The sequence below is a fragment of the Amblyraja radiata genome, chromosome 8, assembly GCF_010909765.2.
Source record: "Amblyraja radiata isolate CabotCenter1 chromosome 8, sAmbRad1.1.pri, whole genome shotgun sequence".
Taxonomy (NCBI): domain Eukaryota; kingdom Metazoa; phylum Chordata; class Chondrichthyes; order Rajiformes; family Rajidae; genus Amblyraja; species Amblyraja radiata.
Genome location: NC_045963.1, coordinates 61,254,908 through 61,267,386, shown reverse-complemented (window position 1 = coordinate 61,267,386; position 12,479 = coordinate 61,254,908). Strand labels below are relative to the sequence as shown.

At 44.7% G+C, this 12,479-nt stretch overlaps 1 long non-coding RNA gene across 1 annotated transcript; it reads right to left on the bottom strand.

Annotated features, from left to right (window-relative positions):
* Nucleotides 1-2,278: 2,278 nt before the first annotated feature.
* Nucleotides 2,279-10,932, bottom strand: LOC116976287. The gene is made up of 2 exons (XR_004412917.1): nt 10,719-10,932; nt 2,279-2,542 (listed from the first exon to the last, which is right to left on the bottom strand). It is a non-coding gene; the product is annotated as an uncharacterized LOC116976287 (long non-coding RNA).
* Between the last annotated feature and the right edge of the window lie 1,547 nt (nt 10,933-12,479).

The window sequence follows — 12,479 nt, the reverse complement described above, 5'->3', positions numbered from 1 at the left end:
AATAGTTTTCTAAGATTTCTCAGTTTACTGGAGAGAATCCTGGGGGAAATTGTCATCTTTGTCTGGCTTTATTTATTTGGCAGTTGTTGAGTACTGGATCCAATTGAGTTAATTTGGAGTTGTGCATCATCAGGAAGTGAATTACACCTTGCAATTGAATCGAGTTATTCAGTTGATTTTCAGATGATGTGGTCTGTGATAATCCAGTCATTGTAACATCACAGGAAATCAGGGCATGTAATTATATACTGTAATACAACAATAGACAGATAATCCCAGATGAAAAAAGAGAGTGAGGGAATACAAAAACTCACTTTTAACAAGATGCTTTATTTATGAAATATGTAGCAACAAACCTGTAGTATTCAAAGTAATGTGGCCAAACTAATGAGGTACAAATCAACAAGGTAAATTTGGCTCTTCAGGGACTTTCATTCCCCTTATTGCACTGATCACATGTCCACTAACATGAAGTTGTTTTGAGGAGTATAGTGGCTCTGGTCTCCGTGTGGATAATAGCGGGCGGTTGGGGAGTGGTGCCTTCAATTATGACCTCTGTGGTGTGATGTCCTCTGACAGTTGCATTGAAGTTCTTTTGAGTTTAAACCAATCCAGTCCTGGATTTTGAAATTCCACTCTGCAATATGCAGTGGCAGAAATCACCTTCCCCAGATGTGCAACGACTTTTCAGTTGGTGTATGCATCTCTCTCTATCTCTCTTGCCTCTCTCTCTCTGTGCCCACACACTCTCTCTCCCTACTACCCCACCCCCCTCTCTACCTCTCCCTTTCCCTCTCTCCCCACATCCTCTCTCTCTCTTTCCACACACACGCGCGCACACAAGCATGCACGAGCACTCAAGCACTCCCTCCGCCCTCTCCCTCACTCCACTCTCTCACCCCCTCTCTCTCCCCTCTCTCTTTCTCCCTCCCCCCTCTCTATCCTCACCCCACTCTCCCACCCCCCTCTCTCCAACTCTCTCTCTCCACCTCCTCTCTCCCCCTCTCTCACCACCCACCTCTCCCTCTTCCCCCACTTACCCCTCTCTCTCTCCCCCCTTTCTCCCCCCCTCTAACTCACCCCCTCTCTCTCACTCCCTCTCTCTTTCCCCCCTCTCCCACCCCTCCTCTCTCTCTTCCCCACTTTCTTCTGCCCTCTCCCCATCCCCTCTTTCTCTATGCCCCTTCCTATCTCTCTCCCCCTGTCCCTCCCCCCCTCTATCTCCCCCGCCCTTCCCTTCTCCCCCCTCTCTTTCCACCCTCCTCCTCCCACTTCCAAAAATCTTTCCCATCCCCTCCCTTCCCCCACCCTCTCCCCTCCCTCTCCTGCCAACTCTCCCATCAACTCTCGCATCCTCTCCCCCCTCTCTCCTTCCTATCTCTCTTCCCCCTCTCTCTCCCCCTCCTCCACCACTCCCCCCCTCTCCCTCTCCCCCACACCCTCCTCTCCCCCTTTCCCGCTTCCCTCTCTCCCCTCTCTCCTCTCCCCTCTCTCCTCTCCCCTCTCTCCTCTCCCCCCTCTCCTCTCCCCCCTCTCTCTCCCCATGTCTCTTCCCCCACTCTCTCTCACCCTCCCTCTACCCCCCCCTCTCTCTCTCTCTCTCTCTCCTCCCTTAACTCTTCCTCTCTCCCTCCCGCTCTCTCCCTCCCCCATTTCTCTCTTCCACTCCCCCTTCACCCCTCTCCCCCTTCATCCCTCACCCTACCTATGCCCCTCTCGCTGCCCCCTCCCTCTCTCCCACTCTTCTCCCCCTTCCTCCCGCTCTCTCTCCCTCTCTCTTCCCATCTCTCTCCCCCATCTCCTCCCTCTCTCCTTCCTCATCTCACTCCATCCTCCTCCCCTCTACCCCCCTCCTTCTCCCCTCCCTCCCCTCTTCTCTCCCCTCCCCCCTCCCCCTCTCCCCTAGCATCCTCTCCCTCACTACCATCCCTCTCTCAAACACCCCCATTTCTCTCTTCCACCCCCCCCCCTCTCTCTCCTCCCCACTTTCTTCCCACTCTTGCCCTTGCTTCCCTCTCCCCCTCCCTCTACCCATCCATCTTCCCCCTCGCTCTTTCCCACCCTCTCTTCCCCCTCTCTCCCCCTCCCCACTCTCTCACACTCTCCCTCTCCCCCCTCTCCTCCCTCTCTCTCCCTCTCCCCCCCCTCCCCCCCCCCCTCCCACCACCTCCTTTATCTCCCCCTCTCTCTCGGTCCCCCTTCTGTAAATATCATCCTCTGGAGAGTGAATTGGATATTTCATTAAGACTGTTGAACACAATGACGTTTACAATTGATATAATGTGAACTTCACATGCTGCTTGCAATAAATTTATTAGGTATAAGGAGTACAGGGGTTTCTAACATTGCAGAGAGATGTTATTTACAGTGCGTAAACATCGACTCTCATTTATGTGGAACCAAATGGGTCACCACATCATTCCCTTCACAACATGTTGGTTTGGGGTTTGATGCTGATAAGCTTTCACTGCTGGTTAACAGTTGAAAAAAGGCTGTATGTAGTTTTCAGTCCAGTAGGTAAGTAGGATGTGGTCCAAAGATTCTGTTGAAAACAAGAATATCAGTAGTTAGCCCACATAGTATTTTTATTGAATAATGCGAAATACTGTGAGAGAAACTCCGGTCTCTATTGACAGGGAATTTGCAACAGAAAATCCTTCCAATCAAATCTACTTCACAAAGTATTTTTATGTTGCAGTTGCTTTAATCCAGTTGAACTCAAAAAGAGATGATGAAACAAAGATATCAAAGTATTGTCTAGGACATTAGTAATCCCCCTGCATGACATCTTTTTTCAGGGTGTCAGGTGGGATGTTATGTGCATAAAATATTTGGGTTGCAGCTATTCATAATTTGGATGAGAGATCAGGAAGTGATATTCCAGGGTCTGCCAATGACAGGTAACCGAGTGAGATGGTGAATTGTGAGGAGGATACAAAAAGGCATCAGGACAGTGTGGACAGAATGAGCAAATTGGAACATGATGGAAATGCAGTATAATGTGTATAAACATGAAGTTATCTACAAGTAGAAAAAACAGAAAGACCACATATTTCTCTTCCCAAAGAAAAGAAAAATCTGAGTGTCCTTGTATGACACTCACGAGAACAAATATACGTGCAGTACATAAAGACACAAAGTGCTGGAATGACTCAGCAGGTCAGGCAGCATGTATTGAAAATAATATACAAACACTCGCCTGTATGCAACTATCACATTCTAGGCTTTATCATGCCCCCATCTCTGTTCCGGGTTTCTCCCACCCATTCACGTTCTCCAGAGATTCTGCCTGACCTGCCGAGTTACTCCAGTTCTTTGTCTTTTTTGTACACCAGCATCTCCAGTTCCTTACGTCTGTATTCATACATTTGTGGTCTTGGTAAGATCAGGCTTGCAGTATTGTGTGTTTTGTTCATCTCCTTACGAAAGAAAGGATATACTTGCCATAGAGAGAGTACAGTGAAGATTCACCAGATGCTCTCCAGACTGGCAGGAACAACATACGTGGAGGGTTAAGTATAATACTTTGTATTCACTGTTTAGAGTAATGTGAGAGGTTTTCATTTAAATCTTGGAAATTGTGTAAGGATTAGACTGATTGGATAAATAAAAGGGGTGTTCCCTGTATGAGAAGTCTAGAACATACAGGGCAAGAGATTTGGGACAGAAACTAGGGGAAATTTCTTTACTTATTGGGTGGTGAAGTTGAACATAGGAGGCTATGGAGGCTGGGTCATTCAAGGAAGTGGATCGAGAATCATAACTTGTCTCCAGATTTATTAGACGAAGCAATGAATACAAAGGCGGAATCAGCTAATTTAATATCATACTTGTATAACATCATCTTAATTATAGAAATACCACCATCCGATATAGCTATAAAAATTTAGAAAGAGAGGTGGGATAAACATTTGCTATATGTGCATAAATGCTCGATTAATGTAAGACATATTCTAATTCAATTTAAAACCTAACATAGACTATACTACTCAAAAACTAAAATAAGTAAACTTTTTCCAAATGTCTCCCCCATCTGTGATAAATGTCTATCCCAAGAAGCAACTATAGCACATTCCTTTGTTTTTTGTATAAAAATCCAAAGATTTTGGAATGAAATTTTTGAAATGTTTACAAAATTATTAAAAATAAAACTGAAACCGAACGCAGAATTGATTATTTTTTGGAACAATGGAAGTCAGCCCTGAGCTAACTGTGTCTCAAAAGAGCCTACTTAATTACGGTTTAATAATGGGAAAAAAACTCATACTTCAATTCTGGAAAAACGCCCCAACCAACACCAACGATAAATATGTGGATTTCAAATATGTTCGAAATGCTACACATGGAAGATATGAGATTCCTTCTAGCAGGCAAACCAGACCATTTCCAAAAGATTTGGTCTCCATTTCTCGACTTACTACAAGTATAAGGTGCAACAGAATTCTGAAAATAAATGGTTTCAGGACCTGGTGAGGGGTGAGTAAAAATACGAAGTTGGTATATTCCTTTTATCTCTTTTTTTACTTTTAATATATCTTCTGTTTTTGTTTTCTCTTTTTCTTTTTCTATGGCTTGCTTCTTAACTCTTTTTCGAATTTTTCAGTTTCTAAGGGACTATTTTGATCACTCTTTACACACTCACTATCCACTCTCTTTACTTTTCTTCTTTTTAAAGTTTAAAATATGAAGTGGTACAGGAAATGTATTATGTTATTTTTGGCTTATATCATTGTAATGTACACCACTTCTAATAAATAAAATTAAATTAAAAAAATAAATAAATAAAAGCCTCTTCAATGATAGCAGTGTTAGCTGTGAGGAGGATGCTAGGAGGCTGCAAGGTGACTTGGATAGGCTAGGTGAGTGGGCAAATGCATGGCAGATGCAGTATAATGTGGATACATGTGAGGTTATCCACTTTGGTGGCAAAAACAGGAAAGTAGACTATTATCTGAATGGTGGCCGATTAGGAAAAGGGGAGATGCAACAATACCTGGGTGTCATGGTACACCAGTCATTGAAAGTAGGCATGCAGGTGCAGCAGGCAGTGAAGAAAGCAAATGGTATGTTAGCATTCATAGCAAAAGGATTTGAGTATAGGAGCAGTGAGTTCTACTGCAGTTGTACAGGGTCTTGGTGAGACCACACCTGGAGTATTGCGTACAGTTTTGGTCTCCTAATCTGAGGAAAGACATTCTTGTCATAGAGCGAGTACAGAGAAGGTTCACCAAACTGATTACTGGGATGTCAGAACTTTCATATGAAGAAAGCCTGGATAGACTCGACTTGTACTCGCTAGAATTTAGAAGATTGAGGAGGGGTCTTCCTGAAACGTACAAAATTCTTAAGGGGTTGGACAGGCTAGATGCAGGAAGATTGTTCCCGATGTTGGGGAAGTCCAGAACAAGGGGTCACAGTTTAAGGATAAGGGGGAAATCTTTTAGGACCGAGATGAGGAAAACATTTTTCACACAGAGTGGTGAATCTGTGGAATTCTCTGCCACAGAAGGTAGTTGAGGCCATGTCATTGGCTATATTTAAGAGGGAGTTAGATGTGGCCCTTGTGGCTAAAGGGATCAGGGGGTACGGAGAGAAGGCAGGTACAGGATACTGAGTTGGATGATCTGCCATGATCATATTGAATGGCGGTGCAGGCTCGAAGGGCCGAATGGCCTACTCCTGCACCTATTTTCTATGTTTCTATGAACAAGAGTTTAGTGGCTGAAACAGCTAATTTAGCTAATTTCAGAGTTTTTCCTATGATTAGGATATCATCCAAGTATGCCATAACAATATGATTTTGAACTCTAAGGAGCCCAAGCACCTGTTTCAATAATTTGGTAAATAATCTGGGGGCTGACGTTAACACATTAGGCAATACCACAGTTACCCCATCCAGTTAAACTTAAAATACCTCCGGTGATCCCTGTGAATGGGTACTGAATAGTATGCATCTTTGAAATTGATGCATGCAATAAAGCATCCTTTGGAAATCAGTTGTTTGGCATTAACGAAGTTTTCCATTTTAAAATGTCTATACTGCACAAAAGAGTTAAGTTGAGTCAAATCAAGGATGATTCGGCATCCTCCATCTTTGTTTTGTCTTGTAAATATATTAGAAACGAATTGGTGAGGTTCATGACTCGACTTCTCAATTACCCCTTTTGTATGTAACTTTTGAATTTCAGCTTGCACATCCAAACCTTCCTGTTGTAAATGAACAACAGTCCGGTTTGGTGAATGCTATGTGGGTGACAATGAATTGGGAAGGAATTCGATTTGGAACCCCTGTATACTGTGCAGTATAAACGGATCTGATGTTATCCATTCAAAAACATGTGTAATCTCCCACCAACTTGTAACTGGTCCACACACCCCATGTTCCGGAAAGAACCAGACCCACCTACCTCCATGAATACCGGTGGTTTTGTGGTTTTTATTTCCATCCCCGAGGTTTGGGGGGTAGGGTTACTGGAGTGTGCGGATTGTGCATCTTCCACGAGGGCCGGCCTGGGCCTTAGCCTAAAAAAGACTTCTGCCCAGAATATATGGCCTTCGAAATGTCACCAGCTTCAGCGAACCGCTTACTGCTGGTGGAAGCGTAGGGATGCTGCCGCCGGAATGGTGAAGCTCTGCTTGTCGACGGCGCCTTCATCAGCCCGACAGGTTTTGCTTCTTCGTCCAGGTCTTTGACCTGTTTTGGCAGGTTTTCTCCGAAGAGAAGATTCGGTGGCTGAACGTTGCTGGCCCAGCACAAACCCGCAAATTTGGGGTTCAGGGCAGGTCGGATGGCATTTTTGCAAAAGCAGTTAATTTCAAAATGTGCATCGCACATTAATGCCAGGGCATCCTGCTGTACATCAGACAAGGGACCCCCATCCACAGACCTGGCAAACGCCGTAATGCCTGAGGCCAGCAGTTTGAGGATTCCCTGGAGCTTCACCTCCAGGGCTTTGATGCCCCGTCCAATATATCCCCAAATCGAGTTGTTCACAGCCGGTACGTTTAGCGAAGCACAATTCCTAAGTGTGTGATACTTGGCAGATGTATCCATCATTACCTGTTCCTGCAGCTGGTGGGAAGTGAGGTAGTTAATGCTTGCAGCAAGTTCCTCTTGTAGCGGCTCCCCTATTTGCGAGGGTATCGCAGATTTAGACGCCATGGCAGGCAATTGATTGATTGATTGATTATTGATTATACCTTTAATAATCCTTTACAGGAAATTACAGTGCCACAACAGCTTCAAGACAGACAGACATAACACCACACATTTCCTCAAATGGCTTCCATACTTAACAAGTTAAAATACAAGTTAAAATATACAAGTTAAAATACAAGTAATTAAAAAAAAAAAAAAAAAATTCTCGTGCTTCATGCACATCATGCATACTGGTATGCTCCCCGGCCATACCTCCAAATTCGGAGAGTCCAGGACTGACTCTGTACGCTCCCCTCCTCAGAGAGGGAGACATTATGCAGCCCTGAACCAGGCGCTGCCGCGGGCCCCAGAGGAGACCCGCACTGATATAACTCAGTTTCCCAGAGAATATCATGATGGAGCATCCTTTTCATCAGGTGCTACATCCGGGTTAAACGTCCATTGTCGGAGGCGAGTCCTCCTTGCCTGACTCATCCGAGTACACAGGCCTGTCCGACTTTTTCTTGGCTTTACCCCCTTTCTGGGGAACCAAAGTACTTTCGACAGGCACCAAGTCGGAAGCCGCTGACCGCACCGTCAGCGACTCGGATGGCGAAATCGAAGGCCGCCGGCTACCCGCACTCCCACGGTCCTCCGTAGCTGGTTTCCCCTCGGCCCGTCTCGACTTCGCCCGGGATTTTTCCATGGTAATTCGGATCTCTATGTTCTGTAATCAAGATTACTGAACAAAAAACGACTGCAGAATAAGAGCAAGACTTACCTGTAAGGCCTTTTAAACTTACCGCTGGAGGAGCAACGCGCCACCCAGCCAGTCGTGCGGCATGCGTTAGACGTATTGACGCGCATGCGGGCTGGCGGGCTTCTTCACGTAGTCACTCACGTGACTCCGAAGTAAAATTGATTATTAAAAACAACTGGTTAATGATAATAACTCCGGAGATCCCCGGTCTGGCACAGCAACCCTGTTCATAGATGAGGACGAGGACCGCGCTGAATGGTGTGGAACACCTCTACCTTTATCACCACCTCTACCTTTATCTCCACCTCCACGATGGTGTGGCCCACCCCCGACTAAATTATTCCAGAAAGTAACCGCAACCTCAAGGGAAAAATCAGCTATAGAAGAAAGCTGAAAGGGGCGGGGATGAACAGGCAAAGGGGGAAGTAACCAAGACGGTCGGTGAAAGAGTTAAGTTACACAAGCGAGAGACCGGGAAGGGGGGGGGTGGGGGGGGATCACAACTCATGTTTCCTATGAGGGCAATAATCAACCCGCTGGCAGGACAGGGTAACCAACCACAAACTGTGAGAGTGTATATAGTCTGGAAACCACAAGATATGATGATGATTGGAAACAAAGCCCCAGATAGGATTAAAGTCACACCGGGATTTGTGATCTATATCAGATCAACGGTCCGATTTTGTGACACGTGTTCTCCCTAACTGAAGCCTTATTAAATCCAACCGAGGTAGAACGATGGAAAAAGGAAATGGACTTAAATACATGGGAGGCTTTATAAGCCCGATATAATGCAGCGGCCAATGTAGAAACTCAAAGCACATACTCAATGCCCTGACTCTGTGCCTGAAAAGGCCAGTAGATATGGGAAAGGTCATAGAGTGCAAGCCCCTACCCAAGGAGGGAGCCCATGAATTTTGGGAAGGACTTACAACAGCCTATCATACCTATGCTGGTGATGAAGTATATAATCAGGGTTGTAAATCACCACAATTTAATGCAATCCTAATGAACAGCCTACTCCCGAAGATGGTATCACAAATAAAAAACAACCTAGACTGGGCAGATAATGAGGAAGCTCAGCAAAGAAGGGCTGTGTTTGCATTCTGGAATGCAGGCAAGGAATCTGACCCATCAGTTATGCCTAAAATAAAGCGTGAATATTACATCCAAGCTGAAGAGGTTGATGAGGTAGTACCTTGCCGTACTATGCCATTGGCCAGAACGAGCCGTGAGAACAGTGGGAGTATAATCCTGGACAGCGAGGGATGGTATTATAATCCTAGACTGTGGGAGAGTTGGAGAGACCAAGAAAGAAGGGGAAGGTCAGATAACCCACCCGACCGGGAGTAGAAAAGTTGTTTCTGATGCGGGAGACTAGGACACTGGGTGCGAAACTGCCCAACCCGCATGCGTGGCGAATGGGGCGAAAGGAGTGGCAATCAACGCTACACCCCGTACAGTACTAACAATCCCTTTCAACAATGACCCGAGTTGGCACCTATGGTGCACATGTTCCCTCTAGTGGCGGGACCAGGGGGCGAAGCTATTGTATATATGATGATAAGAGAAAACTGTATTCCCTTTTGATTGATACCGGGGTGAACCTCTCTACCCTGGATCAGGAGCTTGTGGAATATATGAGATTCCCATTATCAAATAGAAAATCCCAGTTGTCCAGTTTGGATGGATGCACCCGACAATACCCCTTGACAAAACCTCTCACTGTAAAGTATGAATCAGTCCACCACACCTTATCCTTCTCACACCACACCTGACCCCCAATCTCGGATGCAAACTAGCAGGATGGGATTTATGAATGGGCTTAGGGGCAGGGATCAGCTGCTCCACTCAAGGCATCTAACTTCAAAGATGGCACACTTTTAACTCCTCAGTGGTGGGCTATTGAACTCCCACCATCTCCCCAATATCCAGGTATCCCAGACCCCCATGTGACTCTATTCTACAATCCTATGGGGTGCGACCAAGCTGCGGAAGACTTTTACAAACTACTGTTGCACCCCCCCACGGAGGTGACCTTGGTAGGGCAGGTTACAGGCCCGCAGGGGACAGCGTTAGTGGCAGAGATATAGAATGGACTATGGAGACAGAAAAAATTAGTATCTCCCCATGTCACCATGATCATGATCATATTTGGTCGGCATCACCTTATGAGGTAGCACTAACAACCTGTGCACCAATCCAGGTAACCCTAAAGCCCGACGTCCGCTTACCAGCTATACACAGATACTCGCTAAAACCAGAGGCTGTGGCCGGTATACGGTAGCTGGACAAGCTCCCTGCAACACTAGGGCATCTTGATCCCATGCCAATCACCATGCAACACCCCGATATTCCCAGTCCTGAAACCAGGATGCACAGAATGGCACCTGGTACAGGATCTCCGTGCCATCAATGAGATTGTCACTGGTACCTAACCCTTCAACAATCCTGAGGCAGGTACCCGCAGATGCTAACATCTTTACGGGAGTGGATTTACAACATGCTTTCTTTCCAATACCACTTTTTTACCACACCTGCCTGGCGAAATAAAGATTACTGCTTATACTAATTTTATTTGCGTTTCTGTCTGTTTAAGAGTATTTGGGCCATGACACGCCTATATCCAACTATCACTTTCTAGGCTTTATCATGCCCCCACCTCTCTTCCAGGTTTCTCCCACCTATCCACATTCTCCAGAGATGCTGTCTGACCTGCTGAGTTACTCCAGTACTTTATGTTTTTTGAGGCCACAGAGAGGTGGAGCATTTGAAAGTCCCCTTGACCTCTCATCATTGGTCCAGATTTCCATCCTTTACCTTCTCCTGCCATTCATGAGACTTTCTCTGTATTTCTTCACTGCAATCTTTTTCAAGATACGGCTAAAGTTGTCGGTGAAGATCGAATCAGTGTGGCGTTTGGAAGGAACATCATCAACTTCGGCACTGTTTAACCCAACAACAGTTCTGTTAGTTTCAGCCAGGATGGCAAATTACAGAATAAAATAATTAGCCTTTGAACTACCTCACCAACTCCTCCCCACCCCCACTATTCTTGAAACAAGTTTTATTTAAACTGTATTGGTTTATTAAAACAATGTGAATACTCTTTCAGAATATATTTGATCTGCATTTTGAGTATCTAACACCCTTCCCTTGATTCACTAATAATATGGTGAAACATTTAACCAAATCTAAAAGACCACCGTTTTAGGCTACCAGCTACTGTGGAAGAAAATCTTCAGTGAAATACACTTCCCATGACACTGTAACTAATTACAAATACAGACACTGTTATAGGGGGTATTTGTTAATCATAACCCAGCTGGTCCCTAGAGGGAGCTATACATTTTACATTTCTATTTCTCCATTGAAATTGTAAGTTATTTTATTTATTCAAGACCATGAAATTCTGCCTCCATCAAAAAACAAAACAAATCTGTGTCACCAGAATATTCCATTACATTACAATACAAAGTGTTTCCTGAAACACCCCATGAAAATTTCCCTTCACTTAAAAGCCTCATTTATTTATAAAGGTCCAAGAGCCAACTAATGCTGAAATCTGGAGCAAATATTAAACTGCTGGAAGATCTCAGCAGGTCAAGCAGCATCTTTTCAAGTCAATTCAAGTGAGTTTATGTCCTGTCCCTGATGGGACAATGACATTCTTGCTTTGTTTCAGCACACAGAACATAGTAGGCATTTACTACAAAACAGATCAATGTGTCCATATACTACAATATAAATATATACACACATGAATAAATAAAATGATAAAGTGCAAATAACAGATAATTGGTTATTAATAATCAAAGTTTTGTCCGAGCCAGGTTTAATAGCCTGATGGCTGTGGGGAAGTAGATATTCCTGAACCTGGTTGTTGCAGTCTTCAGGCTCCTGTACCTTCTACCTGAAGGTAGCAGGGAGATGAGTGTGTGGCCAGGATGCTGTGGGTTCTTAATGATGCTGCCAGCCTTTTTGAGGCAGCGACTGCGATGAATCCCCTCGATGGAAGGAAGGTCAGAGCCGTTGATGGACTGGGCAGTGTTTACTACTTTTTGTCGTCTTTTCCTTTCCAGGGCGCTCAAGTTGTCAAACCAAGCCATGATGCAACCGGTCTCTACTGTGCACCTGTAGAAGTTAGAGAGAGTCCTCCTTGACAAAACGACTCTCCGTAATCTTCTCAGGGAGTAGAGGCGCTGATGAGCTTTCTTGATAATTGCATTAGTGGTCTCGGACCAGGAAAGATCTTCAGAGATGTGCACGTCCAGGAATTTGAAACTCTTGACCCTTTCAACCATCAACCCATTGATATAAACGGGGCTGTGGGTCCCCATCCTACTCCTTCCAAATTCCACAATCAGTTCCTTGGTGTTAATCTGTGGTTAATCTGTGGTTAACCCGGTTATTTATATTTTATCTCATAAAATGGTAAACACACCATAAAACACATTGAGCTAATTCATTAGAAATACAGTAAATATTTGACTGTACAATTCCTATGTTCATATCATATTGTTATATTCACCCATTTATGTCTTAGTATATTTGCAGAAAACATACAAAATTTACAATAAA